Below are 14,724 nucleotides of genomic sequence, written 5' to 3' on the forward strand. Positions count from 1 at the left end.
CAAAGAGAAGGTGGCATTTATGTTGATTCCTCCATGACTTGCCTATAGTCTGCTCTTGTCCCATACAAGCTGCAATGGTGAAGTTTCTGTTTCCCTCTAAGTTTCATCCTAGTTCTGTTCCTTTACCATCACATCTATAGGCTCCCAAAGGCTTTTGAGATGAACCAAAAAAACTTACGGAATCTCACAATTATGTTGCCTCCTGAAAATGTGGGGAGGTTCCTTAGGCTGTGCCCAGAGTGCTGAACAAGAGGTGGGTGTGAGGCATTTACTCCTTCATGTGCCCTCATCTATGTGGAGAGTTGTTCTGCACTACCCAGGATTCAGCTCAGGGTCTCCTCAGGGACCCACAGTGCTCTGTACAACACAGTTACTGCTCTGTGTGCATTTTTTCCCAGTAAAAATATGTGAAATATGGTGCTCACCAGAGTATTTGGGCACACAGGGTCAGCGGTACTGACTTTTGAATTATTCCACTTACAGCCTCAATGCAAGGTAGAGGCTGGCTGCAAATGAATGTCAAATTTTCTATCTAGAAACAAACCTCCTTTTCTCTAGTCCTAAAGCTTCTCAGATGGAGAGGTAGGAGCCACTGCTTTGTGAAGCTGCTGTGGCAGCCAGAGAACAAGAGAGGTAGGCTGCAGTAGGCATTCTCTACCATAACCGTATTCTGCTCCTTTGAAGCTTAAATGTTTTGGTAAGTGCAAATCCCCATTTAATGTTAGATAAGGAAAAATAATCAGCTGATGAGTAAATCAACAGGTCACTCCAGAAAGTCAGAAGATCTACTGGTAATAGTGTCAACTTTGTTGCAGCTGTGTTTGTGTTTGGCATCAAGACTGCTAAGAAAATCTTACTACTGCTCAGAAGATGTTATGGCAGGTAACTTGCTCTGTTTTCATCTTGACCTTTGAAGCAATTTGGACCAAAGACCTGCCTGTTTAATTTTTCTGATGTCATAACATATCGAGCTGAACCTGATCCTTTTATATCCTGCTAGTCTTTTATATATGCTGAAGCAGTAACTGTGAGGCTGGAGAGTTCAGAGCTATAAAAGGCAGCACTATTGATCTTGCAGATACAAGTTCAAAGCACTATCTGGAAATACATCAATGAATGAATCAATGGTGTGGTACGTGCTAGGGTGTGCATTTTTGAGGCAGTGCTGTATCTCATTCAGAGCTGTAGCTGCCACCGGTGAGTTGCCAACACGAAGACGTGAGCATCCCTACATTTAGCTGGTCTGAATGCTGGTAGCACTTCAGCCATTCAAAATTCAGTAGTGCAGTCTGTAGGACTCTGCAGACTTTCTCAGAGTTTTCTCTGCATGCATCCCTGTTCTCTGCATACTGTGCCTGTGGCTGCTTCATTGGACGTGAGGTGTAGGATGGAGGGTGACCCTTCCTCATCCAGTGCAAGGATTTTGGGATCCAAAAGTGTCCTTTGCTAGCCCAGCATCTGGGTTTCTGTATCAGTGAGAAAGATGGAGACAGAGTCACATGGAGCTGTGTTGCTCTGTGGGTTTGGGATCTTGTTAAAGTGTACTTTTTGGGCCTATGGATTCAATTCTTCTCTGAACTGGACATTATTATCTAGTCTGTGCTCATGGAGAGCTTGTTATAGCTTGTGCATCCTATAAGGACCAAGACTGAAGCAGTCTTCCTTGCTTTCTATTTGTTTGGGGTTTTTTTTCTAGTAGATTATAATGATATTCATTACAGTGCTACTAATTTTTCTTGCAGGTCTCCTGGTATTTCATGATTTTTTTAATGCCTGAATTACATACATGTTATTTATACATATGTGTATAATCGTTTTCTAATACCTACAGTTTGAGGGGAAAAAGCTAGGAAAAGCAGTGCAACTCTCCTTGAAGTCTGAATTAAAAATTGGCAAATAAATGTGTTGTAATTTATTTTCAATGATGAAGATTTGGAGGAGTGACTAATTTTTAATTGCAGGGTTTTTAATGCAAAATTTCTTCTACTCTTATTTATTTTACTTACTCTTACAGGTAGACTCAGCTATTTTTCCTGCTGGAAGTACATAGGATGGTAGCCTGGCATTTATATTTTTCTAGAATTCACATAATTCCTGTCAGATGTCATCTCTTCTGTGTTCCTCTGTTGGGATCTATCACAGCAGTGGCTAGGAGGTTTCCCAGAAACATCAGCAATGATCTTACTTTTCCTCTCGTAAGGCAAGGGTTTAATTTTTTTTTTCCTATAATGCTTTGTTCTTATTACACTGCTGAATACTGGAATACAATCCTTCATATTCGTTTTGACTTTTTGAAAAAGAAAAACTTGCCAGAAACTTATAGTAAGCCTTTTGTCTGCCCAAATATTACTCAGGGTATGAACAGTTACCACGTATGAAGGTCTCTCTAAAGGAGAGACTGAGGCTGCTTCTTGGCTCAAGTGAGTTTAACTCTTAAGGAAGAGGAGGCCTTTGCTGACATAATAAACCATTCAAAAAATAAATGTAGGAAGCTTGGAGCCTGTCCTCTATTTTCTGATTTGTAGGAGCATTCTTCATCTGTTGGCTCCTGATGCTATTTAAAATTGGTTCCTGTAAGTTTTGGGGCTTTATTAATTTGACTGACATTAAAATGCTGTTTCTATGGAGTCAAAAGCATGCTTTGCATGCTGGGGCCATAAAAAGCAGAAAAAAGTAAATAATTGTTCCACTTTTTAATATGAGAAAAGATCAAGAATATGCCAAAAGCCTTTGTTTATAAACAAAGGAAAAAGTACAATCTTTCTCCTAAATTCTGCTGAAGAACATATTTGTTAGATATTTGGCTCTCAGGGATTTTCTGAAAAGAGGAGGCCTGAATTTAGGCATATAGCTGGCTTTGGACTGTGTATTTTTCTCAGTTTTCACTCACAAAAGGTAATATAAATATTTCATATATTTAGGGGTTTATGCTACTTCTAGCTTAGACTAGAACATACAAAATTGTGAACCTGCCGCAGTTTTTAGAGAAACCCACATCATTCTATTTTTGCCGTGAATGTGTTCCACTCTTAGTAAATTTCAAAGACTACGTCGCTAAAATTCCCTGGGCAATTGGCTTGGCATCTGCTAATTTTATTCCTGTGTAGTACTGTAATAGGATATAAATTAGAACTCTGGGGACAAGTGATAACGTTCAGTGAAGATGAAACTCTAAAGGATATGAAAAAGATTGCTTTGCTTATACTGCAAGTGATGGTGAAGAGGTAGAAGAAAGTTTAGAGGAGTAGATGAAGGAGCTTGAGCTCTTCCAATACCAAACCTGGTCCCAAATGGGAAGAAATTGTTATTTGCACCCTGTATCATATAAATGCTTGAGATTAAACTTCCTGTGACAATGAGAGAAAGTAGCTGTTGACTGTCACCACCTTCCACATCCCCAAGGTCAGCAGCCAGATTTTTCTTTCCTGAGTCTCTCTTCTGGTCTCCCTCAATTAATCCATGCTATAAATCCCTGGCTTGACTCCCCTACTCATCTCAGTGACTTTTACCATCAGTAAAAATCTTCTGGTTCTGTTGGTTTTTTGATTTCCCACCTTCCTTCACCTGGGCAAAAGGCAAGAAGAGTAGGGTGAGGGTTAGGAAATACCATGTTGCCAAAAGACTCATCTCCTAACTAGAGGAGAACACAGCACAAATGATGATGGCCCACGTATAGATTCATACCAAGATCCTCTGAAAAGAATGTTTTGGTTCAGTTAGGAGAAAATTTTGTTACTGCTCCACCGGCCTGCAATTAAGTGAGGTGGTATCATAGCCATGCAACTCTGGATAGAGATAAGAGGGAATGCTTACCTATTGATAAAGAAATGAAGAAGGAAACAGCTCTCAGAAAAGTTACTCTGCTGCACTTGTTACCACTATTGATGGGTCTCTTCAAACTTTGCCGCACCTAACACATCTTCTTCCTCAACTTTTTCAGCTTTTTTTTCTGGAAAAAATTAAATGTTCTGGGATTTATGTTCCTGCTGTTGACACTGCACTTCACATGAAAAACATTTTATTTGGAAACATGCTGATGTTTTTGCTCAGCCATTACTTTATAGATTCATCCTCTCATACCCATCCCTGAGTGGGGATTTTCTTTTAGCTCCTGGATGGGAGTGACCTGGTTTTACCACCTTTCACAGTTGCAGTTACCACTGCTAGGTCAGCTCTTTCCAAGACTTATCTGCCTGATGTCCTGCCATGCTGCTCTGCACCTTATTGCATCTCTGTTTTCTCTCTGTGAATGGCTCATGGTTATTTCAGGCATGTAGCTAAAAGAGATACTCTCCTTTTTTTTTCCCCTGCACATTTTTCTGTGCAGAGAGTACAGTTGCTGCCCACTCTCACAGCAGGGAGTTACCTACACATCATTTTGAGATTCTGTCACTTTTCCTGTAACACCCCTTAGATATTCAATGCCCCACTTCTTAGGCAAGTGCTTTTGCCATCACAGCTGTGTACATCAGCCACTCTCCTGGCTGACCTTCCCTGCTGCACCATCTTCTGCACTGACCCCCTTTGTTGCCTCCCATCCACAGATGACACAGTAAAGTTCTTATCCTCAGCCCTGAATGCCCTTCACATCTTTACCTGATCTTTGGCTGGTTTGATGCCTCACTCATGAACCACTTGTCAGTGCCTCTAACAGCATTGTTATGTTTGTTACATTTCACTGATTTTATCTCCACACACTGGGAACTGGTGAAGCTGAATGGGGATGCTGGTAAAAATAGTTTTGTTGTAATGTAGTGTAGTGAGTTTTGTGCTTAGTCAATAGTGGTGGGTCAGTTCTAATCTTGTGGGGGGTTTGGGGTTTTTTTTTCTTCTAATTATGAAGAAAATCACCAGCAAGAACATTAAAGATTTCAGTTTTCTGCCCTTTGACTTGAGCCTTTCTTGGAAATGAAGAATCTCTTCTCAAAGATGGACAATTTATAAAGTGAACTCCATGGATTCACTTCAGCATTTTGGACTTTCATGGTTAAGTATATTCTGTTGTGACAGAATATTGCTCAAGAATAAGCAAGAAAACTACTTGTGGCTTGAATATCTCATCTGGCTTAGCACTGAGTCAGCTCTGGCACCTCTACCACAGAGTAACACCTGAGTTATACAGTGTTCATGCTTGGAGCATCTTTTGAGTTGGAAGGGACCCACAAGAACCATCAAGTCTCTTAAATGAATGGCCAGTTATGGACACCCAATTTGCTGGGGCAAGGTCTTCTATTTGATGCTTCAAAATTGTCTGTTTTAATATGCACTGGCTGAAGAGGGGCTTTAAATCACAAAATAATCATGCACAATGATATTCCTCTGAGAAGTGAGGCTTGTCAAGAGTCTTGTTGGCTTCACTAGCCTTTTGGATGACTCAGACCACGGATCTGGTTCTGCCAGGGTCTGATGGCTCTTGCTCAGCTTTCATGTTTAGAGTAGGTTTTTGGGAATCCAACAACTATCCTTCTCTTCTAAATCATCTGAAAGGTGTTGTCTTGGGTGTCATATCTCCATCAGGTCATCCTGTCCTCATCAGTGAGAACAGAAATTCTTCTTGGGTCTTGCAGGCACTGTTTCGGAGGCATTTTGTGTCCTACCTGTAGGAGATGTCCCTGCCCGTGGTGGCGGATGTTTGGCCTAGGTGATCTTTAAGGTCTATTCCAACCCCTTAACATTCTATGATTTCTTTTTCCTTTTTTTTTTTTTTTTTTTTTTAAATCTGCATTTTCTTACTGCCTTCAAAAGGTAGTGTGACTTGACTGGGAATACAGTTTTCACATGCTTACAAGTTCCATTAAAATTTCCATTGATTGAGCCCATTGGGTCTTCATTGGTTTATTGTAATAAGAACACAGTCTGTGTCCTCAAGACTCACTTTTTTTTATGAAAACCTCCAGGCTGTATCTCATAATATACTGAATTTTATTTCATTTTTTTAAATGTTACTTAAAGGAGTTTGGATTTTACCTTAAATTTCTAGCTTCTAAATTTCTAGAAGTAAAGGATTCTGCTACTGTAAAAATCCAGCTGGCTTATGTCATGTTCTTGGAGTAGAGGTTTCTTACCTGCTGGAATTACAAAAACTGTCATCACCGCTTGATCCAAAGAAAGAATTAATAGCACTAATTCTGAAAAAATGCACCTGCAAACCCTTGGTAGGACAATATCCTGAGGAAACTTCCACAGCACATAGCGGAACTGATACCGCTGGAATCTGATTTATTAGGTGTGGAGATCTGTCAGAGCTGGAGCTTCCCTTTGCAGAATGGTTGTTTACACATGACTTGAGGGCATTACTAGGAGGAGGCATCACTGAGCACCTCCTCAAGTGCATGAGTCACCCTTCTGAGTTGACACATCACTTTTTCCAGGAGAGTGGCTATACCCCCATGACATAAAGTAATGCAGAGGTTCTTCTTTGCCTTGAATTGCCCAAAACTGTAAATAGCCACTCCTCACTAGACAACATGGTTGGTCTCCATTTGCTGTAAAGTTGGGCCGTGCTGATTAGTCTACAAGCCGTCTTGTGGGCACCATTTCCTTTATCTCACTCCCCACTCCACAAGGGAACAGCCTGTCTTTCTTGTGCGATCAAGTAAGTGTGGGCAGTTCATCAAAGTAACGTGGAAGAGTCTATGCCACCTCATGTTGTTGGTGTAATAAAAGAATATGTGCTCTCTGAAATATCTTTAGAGAGCAGAGAAATCTTTATTTTTCTGCTGAGAAGTTGGCTTCCCACTGATCTAGTGAATCTCAGCCATCCCCGCTGCTTATTAACTTTTATACTCTAAGCAGTCACTTTGAGTGCTCTCTTCTGAGAGGCCAGAGAAAATTGCCTGGGATATGGAGAGCAGGGAATATGAAAACATCTCTTGTTAATGCAATATATAATCCTCTTGATATCAGTGATAAGTGGATCCTTGATCTGTCTGTGCTGTAGTCCTTCCTGTAGTCAGGATATTCTGTTAGCACAATAACTAATGCCTCTCTTCCCAGCTATATGAATGCTTCTTATTTACACAGCTTAAACTCTTTATTCTTGCTACTAACTGATCATTTAGCAGACTAGCTGCTGGCGTGGCTGGGCACTGCAGATTGAAGGAGTGTGCTCTCAGTGACACAAATTATTACACAGGCTCTGGCCCTGGCTGCTGGGAATTGTGTAGGAACAACATAAAAAATATCCGCCACACTAAGGCGGAAAAACATAGAACTGAGTCACTTGCAGTGGTTAACTGTTAGTGTTCAGAGTGTCTTTGAGCAGTAGATGTAGTGAATAAAATGAAATCTTGTAGCAAAGTCGAAGGTCTCTCATAGCTAAATGAATTCAAGAGAATTCTTGTCAGCTTCAGTGGTGTCTTAGGATGGTACTTTCCACTTGTTTTCATACATAATTTAGGGAAACAATCAGTACAGTATGACAGCAAGTGTGATTTAAAGTTAAGTGGAAATACAGAAGAGAAGGCAGGAAACTGAGGTTAGACAAAACATACTGAAGAGGATGATTAAGTGAGAAGACTGAAAGAAGTCTAAGGGGTGGGTGGACAGAAAAAAAGCTTGGAGGGATGATGAAGTAGTAAACTTCAGGAACCCAACAAAAGCTTTCAAAGAAGGTGGGGAAATGGTCTGCAGTATGTTAGAAACAGATACTGCTCAACACAGACTTTATCTCAATGGTGTACGTTGTAGACTTAGAAGAGGAGGGCTGGAGGGCATCCTGAGACATCATTTTTTACATGTGCACTCTCTAAAATGTTGCTGACCCATTTTCACATGCTCTGATGAGAATCCGTGGCACTCATTAATTGCGCGGGTACTCTTTTAGACTCTGTTCAGGCATCTGGAAATATTTAATTGATATCAAGCATAACTGGAGGTTGAGTCCAGGTACTAGGATAGTCCCCTCAGTAAAAGTAGCTTGAAAAGTAACCATGTATGTACATCATATTATTAGTATTAGAATGGTAAAACCAATCCTTCAGGAGAAAGTCTGTTTGTGGTACTGGGAATAATTTAAACTTCAAGAGCAATAGAATTGAAGTTTGTTTTTGTTGAAGGACACTTTGGTTTTTAGCATCCACGGAATTGGCAGAGGAAGGTAGCTAGAGAAAAGGACATTAGTGATTAGAACCTCTTATTCAGTGTTTTGTAGTTTTGGTTCTTACCAGGGATCTGTGACTGGTGTGATTTATGATCTTTTGCCAGGTTGATGGACACCCCCATGCTTCTGTTTCCATACTTGCCTCATGTTTGAATTATTGGCCGCTAAAATGGGAGCCAGAACAAACAAGTCTCATGCATGTAAATATGGTTCTCATGTAGTGTTATGAGTATTTATAGAGTTTTTCTTGTATACAGCACATCTTATCATGTTCAAATAAGAGTATCAGCAAAAATAAGGGTAGGAAGAAGCTGTTTCTCAACTATCTGGTACACTTCCACTGTGTTCAATCAATTTCAGAGAGTTTTCTTATGAGCACTGGGAGCTCCAATCACCTTACATTCTACCATGAAAGCAATGGGACAGTCTTTAAAATCAAACGTTGATTCAGGAAAAAGAGTAAATCCTTTTCACATAAAGAACTGCTGCATTTATCAATTAACATGTCCATGAAACACTGTACTCCAAAAATCAGTACAGTTTTAAAAAATGACAATTTCTTGGGTTTCAAGACCACAGAATTATGCTAGTGGTCACAAAACTAGCAGAACTAGTGAGCTTGGTTTCTATTTGGATTTGTCCCTCATGATCAGTTCACTTTTTGACTGAGTTGTACCAAGCCCTTTTGTACAGAGAAGCCACACAGGGGAGAGTCCTTAGTGATGCTGGAATTGCCATGGAAACATCAGTTGCAGTAGCACCTCATTAGACAATAGACAGTCACCATGGGAGAGAAACTGTGATGAAGAGATTAATTCCTTGGTGTATCATGAAATACTTATTCCAGTTGCAGCTTTCTCATCATTAAGGAAAAATTTTCCCATGAAGACCTTCTGTTGTCACATGAACATGAAGTTAAAGCTACTTTCTAGGCTCTCCTGAGCTCTACTCCCTGATCACCAACTTTCATAGAGCTTGTGGGAATTCAACACTTCCATCACAGTTGCTTGAAACTGGCCAGGAAGTTAAAAAGATGACAGGTCGTGCATATGAACTGTAGAAATATTTTGTATTTTTTTGTCATGGTTTAGCCCCAAGTCAGCCCCTCATGCATTCCCCACCAGCATGAGGGGGGAGAGAATTTAAAGAGTAAAATTGAGAAAACTGGTGGCTTGAGATAAAAACAGTTTGATAGGGAAAGCAAGAGCATATGATGCAAACAAAGAAAAACAAGGAATTAAGTCACCACTTCCCATGAGCAGGCAGGTGTTCAGCCATCCCCAGGAGAGCAGGACCCCATCACGCTTGATGGTGACTTTGGGAGGCGACCCCCATCACTCCCATCATTCCCCCTTTCTTCCTCCTTCTTCCCCCTGCTTTATATGCTGAGCATGACACCACATGGTCTGGGATATCCCTTTGGTCAGCTGGAGTCAGCTGTCCCAGCTCTGTCCCCTCCCAACTCCATGTGCACCCCCAGTCCATTGCTGGCAGGGTGGGGTGAGAGGTGGAAAAGGCCTTGACCCCGTGTAAGCGCTGCTCAGCAGTAACCAAAACATCCCTCAATTACCAACACTTTATGTTTTCCAGCACAAATCCAAAACAGAGTCCAGTAGTAGCTACTATGAAGAAAATTAACTCTATCCCAGCCACAACCATATCATCATGACATACAAGTTCTTTGTAGAGAAAGAAGATACTTTAGGTTTTTTTTTCTAGTGCTGTTGCACGTGCTCTTGGGAGCTGCTTGGGTTCATGGTGTTTTTGTATCTGATTTTTGGGGATATCCCTTTTTGGTTATGACAGGGTTTGTATGGGTTTTTTTGGCTGTTACTGGCTTGACTGAGCCAGGAGTGGTGGTATCTATCACTGGTTTATTTCCTAGAGGCAAACTGACTCTCTGGTCTTTCGCAAGACCTTATATAATGTTAATTCAGGTGGAAGAGTGTCCTCCTAAAACTATACTGGGAAAATAAGCTGTATGTATATTGTTGCCTATAAGGAGATTCCCAGTTAGTTTTCAAAAGTGTTTATTCCTGGTGGAATAAAGAGGTTAAGACAGCTTTTTCACTTGGGGTGCTGGTGAGGAAGATCAAACATACAAGGCAGGTATTTAGCTGTGAAAGTAGTCAGCAAGCAAATCCCAGTGAAAGGATAAAGAAATATTTAAGGACTCTTGGCAAATAAAACAGTTCCTTCAACAGCTTTGCAAGTCAAAAATGGGGCACTAAATTGTATTAATCATGTACTTTAAAAACTGGAGTCCAGTTCACTTTTATTTCAGCAAATGTAGATGTTAAATCTGAGATGAGTATTACGAAGCAGGAAGGCATATTGTGTTTGTTTTTTGGTGTGTGTTGTTTTTTTTTTTTAACCAGAAATAGCTCTAAATAACTTAAATTCAGTTAAAAGAAGCCCATCTGTTCCTGTTCTTGTTTTCTTACCCATCATTTGAATGGTAAACATCAAACTGTAAATACTCCAACTGTATTCTCCCCTTTGACAAAGAAAATGTGGTAACTGTTCACCTTATTGTGAAAATAGTGCAAAAAACACAAGGCAGGTCTGCAGTCATCAGCTGCTTGATGCAAAGTACTTACCCCAATCAACTGCCAAAAATTTCCTGCTTAGTTTCTTTAGGTTGCAGTTACTTGCTTTTCAAACTTACTTCTCCATTAATTTGAAAAGAGGTAACCCTAGCTGGTAGGAATGTTTTAAAAAGGAACAGTTTACACCCCACAAATTTTTCAAACACACTTTTTATTTTAATGGTCCATGTATTTATTTAATGAGTTTGAAAATCTGTAATTTAATCTACAGTGAGTGGTCTAGTGCTACTACTGAAGCACTGTCACACAACATTGGTTCTTATCTAACAAAACAACATAATCAGAAAAATGTGCAGTAATTTTTATAACAATAATGGGTTTGCTTCATGGAAAACAGCAAATAAATGTTACTGAAGATTCTGGGCACAAGTTGTTTAAAACTATCCTTTGCTGTTTCTTTTTTTTCCCATCAAATTTAAGTTTCCCTTTGTATCTCTGCTGTCCCTTTTAGGTTTAATCTTTCTGAACCTAAGGTTTTTCTTTATCAGCCCTATCTCAAAAGCCATTTATTTGAGGTTCTTGAGTTTCTCTACTATGAAAAACGTGCTATTTTTTTTCTGATTTCCTGGAGTAGTCATGACAAACGAAGGGGGATGAAAAAATAATAGGTTTTCTCTGACCAGCTGTAGTATTATGTTAAGCTGCAGGTTTGTCTCTATTAGCAAGGAGCACTGCCAGGCCCCAAGGAGAGCCTAGCTGCTGGAGCAGTTCCTGGCCTGAACTTGACCCCTGCCAGGCAGCTTTCTGAACCAGTGGGTTCCTAGGTGTATTTTCAGGAGTTAAGAGGGTCAGGACATGCCCCCATCAGGCAGTGTGCATGCAGTCACCCGTTTCAGTCCTATCTTGGAAGGTGACCTTGTCCTTGGGAAACTACTTGGGAATGACTAATTTAATGGATGGCTATAGCCTATGAGATTTCTTCAAGCAACCTGAGCTGGCAGTGCTGGGAGCTGGTGAGCATGACAGCAGCTCTCCCAGAATAGCAGTGTTTGGTCCCACATCTGTATGAGCCCCTCCACTGGGTCGGTGTAGTGGTGCCATGGGAGGTGAAGAGCTCTGTGGTGGCGTGGCTCCTGTCTGCCCTGCCACCACTGCTGTGCTAGTGGTCCTGAGTCCCTTTGCTCTCAGGATTGTCCCTCACCTCATGCTGGACGCAGGAGCATGGTTCAGTGGGTGAAGTAATGTACCCCCAGGTGCAGCTCTGCAGTGGTTACAAGGGAGTAAACAAGGGAATTGGAACATGTGTCAGAATGTGATGTCTTCAGGCTCAACAGGTTAATAAAATGATTTAAAATGAGGTTGGTGTTAGTTTGAGTTTTATTTTTCCTTGGGTTTTTTTCCTAAGCACTGAGTTTTGTGTCTCAGATCATTCTTCTTCCATTTCTCATGACATCACTTTGTTCCCATGCCTGTTCCCTCCTTCTGTTGTGTTCTCACATTCCTGCCTGCCTGCCCCACTCATGCATTCTGTTGTATTGCACAGTTTCACATGTCTGTGACCCAGTCCTAGTCTTCTGTAGTTGTCTCTGCTCTGATACACGCCTGGTCCTGCCCTCACAATCCTTGCTCCCCACCAGTTAAACCACAGCAGTGATGCTTGTGACTCTACCCTTTCTTTACTTCCCTCCTTCTCTTTTTTCTCAGATTGAGTAGGATTGTCTCTCTTCCCAGACTGCCACCTCTAGCTGAGCCCAGTGTCCTTGCCCATCTCAACCCATATCAAGCCGTGAAATTTCTCAGGTTGTCCCATCATACCAACAGCCAAAGATCTGGGTTCCTGGATATTGATACTGCACAGAGTAAAGGAAGCACTGATGAATCTTTTCCTCCTCAAGCAGCTTTAAAAAGCAAGATTTTAAATCCTTCTTCCCCAGTGCAGGCACATTCAGGTGAGACTCTTCCAATTTTAGAAGAAAATCAGAGTTCGTTGCCATACAGAAAGGGAGTGGGAAACAAAGGGTTATTAAATGGTGACAGGTAGGTGAAACTCTTGATTTTAACTGTTTCGTGTTTTTGCAGCTGAGTTGCATAAGTGCCAGGTGACGTCTCTGTGCTTGTCTCTTTGTGGGCTGGTACAAGCGGTAGGGAGAGCTGTGTGAGGCTGCTCATGGGGGAGAGATGAGGTGCCTGCCCAGATACTTCAGTTTGGTGCTTTGGCACTATTTTATGAGCCACAGTTACTGGATTTTCCTGCTGGCGCAGGGGGATCTGTGAGCTGCAGCTTCCTGGTAGGATTCTGGGAACAGCACCAAAACCCCTGACAGGCAGCAAGCAGGTTTTATGCTCTGAGTCAGAAGCAGGCTGAGAAGATGCAGCCTTCAAATGTATCCAAGATGGGGAAGGGGATCTGTGCGAGGAGGATATTTCCAGTGTGATGCTCAGAGCTTGGGGGGACCCTCTCCTGCCAACACTCGGTGAGTCTGCGGGTCAGCTGCTAGTTTTGGTGCAATCACAGGAGAAGGGAGATTGCTGCCTTTCACCACTGCTACCCTGAGCCAGCTCATCCTTCTAGCTATTTCTGTCTATGCTTATCTATAGCATCATCCCCCTTGTGTTTGTGTACCTGCCAAGCATTCAAAACAGGCGCTGCTGTGGCAGTCTCCTTCTTTCTCTCCAGCCCGGAGGATAAATGACTGGATTGCGTTTTATTTTCAATTGTTTCTCTGCATCAAGAATTTGTGGTGGGAAAGCTAAGCTGGAGAAATGCTTTCAGGAGTGGGTGGCCAGGTTGGCAGATTCCTACTTGTTCTTAGCCCCTAGAGAAGTCCTGCAGCCTGGCCCTTGCTGGGCTCACTCTGGGCATTGGTGCTCTTTATAAAAGCAATGGTTTCTTGGAGTGAGATGTGGTCTTGGGTAAAAACAGACCAAGTTCGGATGCGAGAGAGAAGATCTGGATCTGACTTGCCCACAAGGGAACCCAGAACAGAAAGCTGAATGCTTGGGTGAGTTCACAGCAGCTGGCTTGTCCAGTGTAGAACACTGTATTCTTCTTTATTAGAGACTGAGTTATCCAAGGTAAAAACAGCAGTAAAACCAGAAATTCTAATACCTCTACATTATCTATATACTAAATGCTGATATGTGTTGTTTTGTTTAGTTTGGGCTGTGAAGTAGACTGGTGTTTAGTACATCTCACTGTGGCTTGTGACTTTACTCCCCATTGGGAAAGTCAGTGTTTGCATCTGGAGTTGTGCAAGTACATGCAGGTGAGCAAAATTTACATCCTGCTTTAGTGTCTTTGTTACAGCACTGGTTTAAGTCATTAAATTTCACTCAGATTTGAAAATTGACATTAAAGTATGTCTTCTGCCACCTCAGTGTATGACTTCAGAGACACAAAAGCATAGATAATATGTGTATTTGTAACATACTGCTTCTGATCCTTAAAATACAAGGTGTAGACATAGTGGAATACAGTTTTAATGCACCTTCCCAAAGCTGCTTTGTTGGAGAGGTGTGAAAAGAGATTGAATAATCAGAATTGTCTTCTTTTAAATAATCAGGTTTTAAACAGAATTTCAGTGTGAGGCTGTCACAGCTTCCCAGATATTTCTATCCTTACACTGACTGAAGCTGTCATTGTAACATTTGAAATGAGAGCTGGGTTCAGACATCCTACATCTATATTTCTTTGTTAAATATGTAATTAAATATGAATTTTTATGGCAGTATTTACAGTGGGAGTTGTTTTGCTGAGAAAAATGTTGCAGTATGTGGAGTATCTAAATATCTAAATTGATACGTTTTTGTTACAGCGTTTATAAAATACCTCGGTGCTGTAGGCAACAACTGAATTCATTTACAAAATGCAACTTAAAAAAAAAGAATAGTTTTTTTGCATTTCCACAACAGCATAAATATATTTGTAAGTGGTTACAAGTGATGGAGCATTTGGGCTGAGGTGTCCTGTGAAGGGCTAAGAGTTGGATTCAGTGATCCTTGTGGGTCCCTTCCAACTTCTGTGATTCTCTGTGATTCTGCTGGCTGTGGTCTGGATGATACTTCTGGACACAG

At 41.2% G+C, this 14,724-nt stretch overlaps 1 protein-coding gene across 4 annotated transcripts in view; it reads left to right on the plus strand.

The window, feature by feature from the left end:
- Positions 1-14,724, plus strand: part of MTUS2 (microtubule associated scaffold protein 2) — a 269,128-nt gene that overhangs the window by 15,339 nt on the left and 239,065 nt on the right. Inside the window, exon 1 of one of the 4 annotated variants that reach the window (XM_032099514.1) lies at positions 12,810-13,652. The exons of 2 other annotated variants lie outside the window; for them this stretch is intronic. The gene's annotated coding sequence lies outside the window, so the exon portion shown is untranslated. Of the gene's footprint in view, positions 1-12,809; positions 13,653-14,724 lie in introns of those variants that run through there. One more of the 4 variants, XM_032099512.1, reaches the window with a different exon arrangement.

Source organism: Corvus moneduloides, chromosome 2 (genome assembly GCF_009650955.1).
Source record: "Corvus moneduloides isolate bCorMon1 chromosome 2, bCorMon1.pri, whole genome shotgun sequence".
Taxonomy (NCBI): Eukaryota; Metazoa; Chordata; class Aves; order Passeriformes; family Corvidae; genus Corvus; species Corvus moneduloides.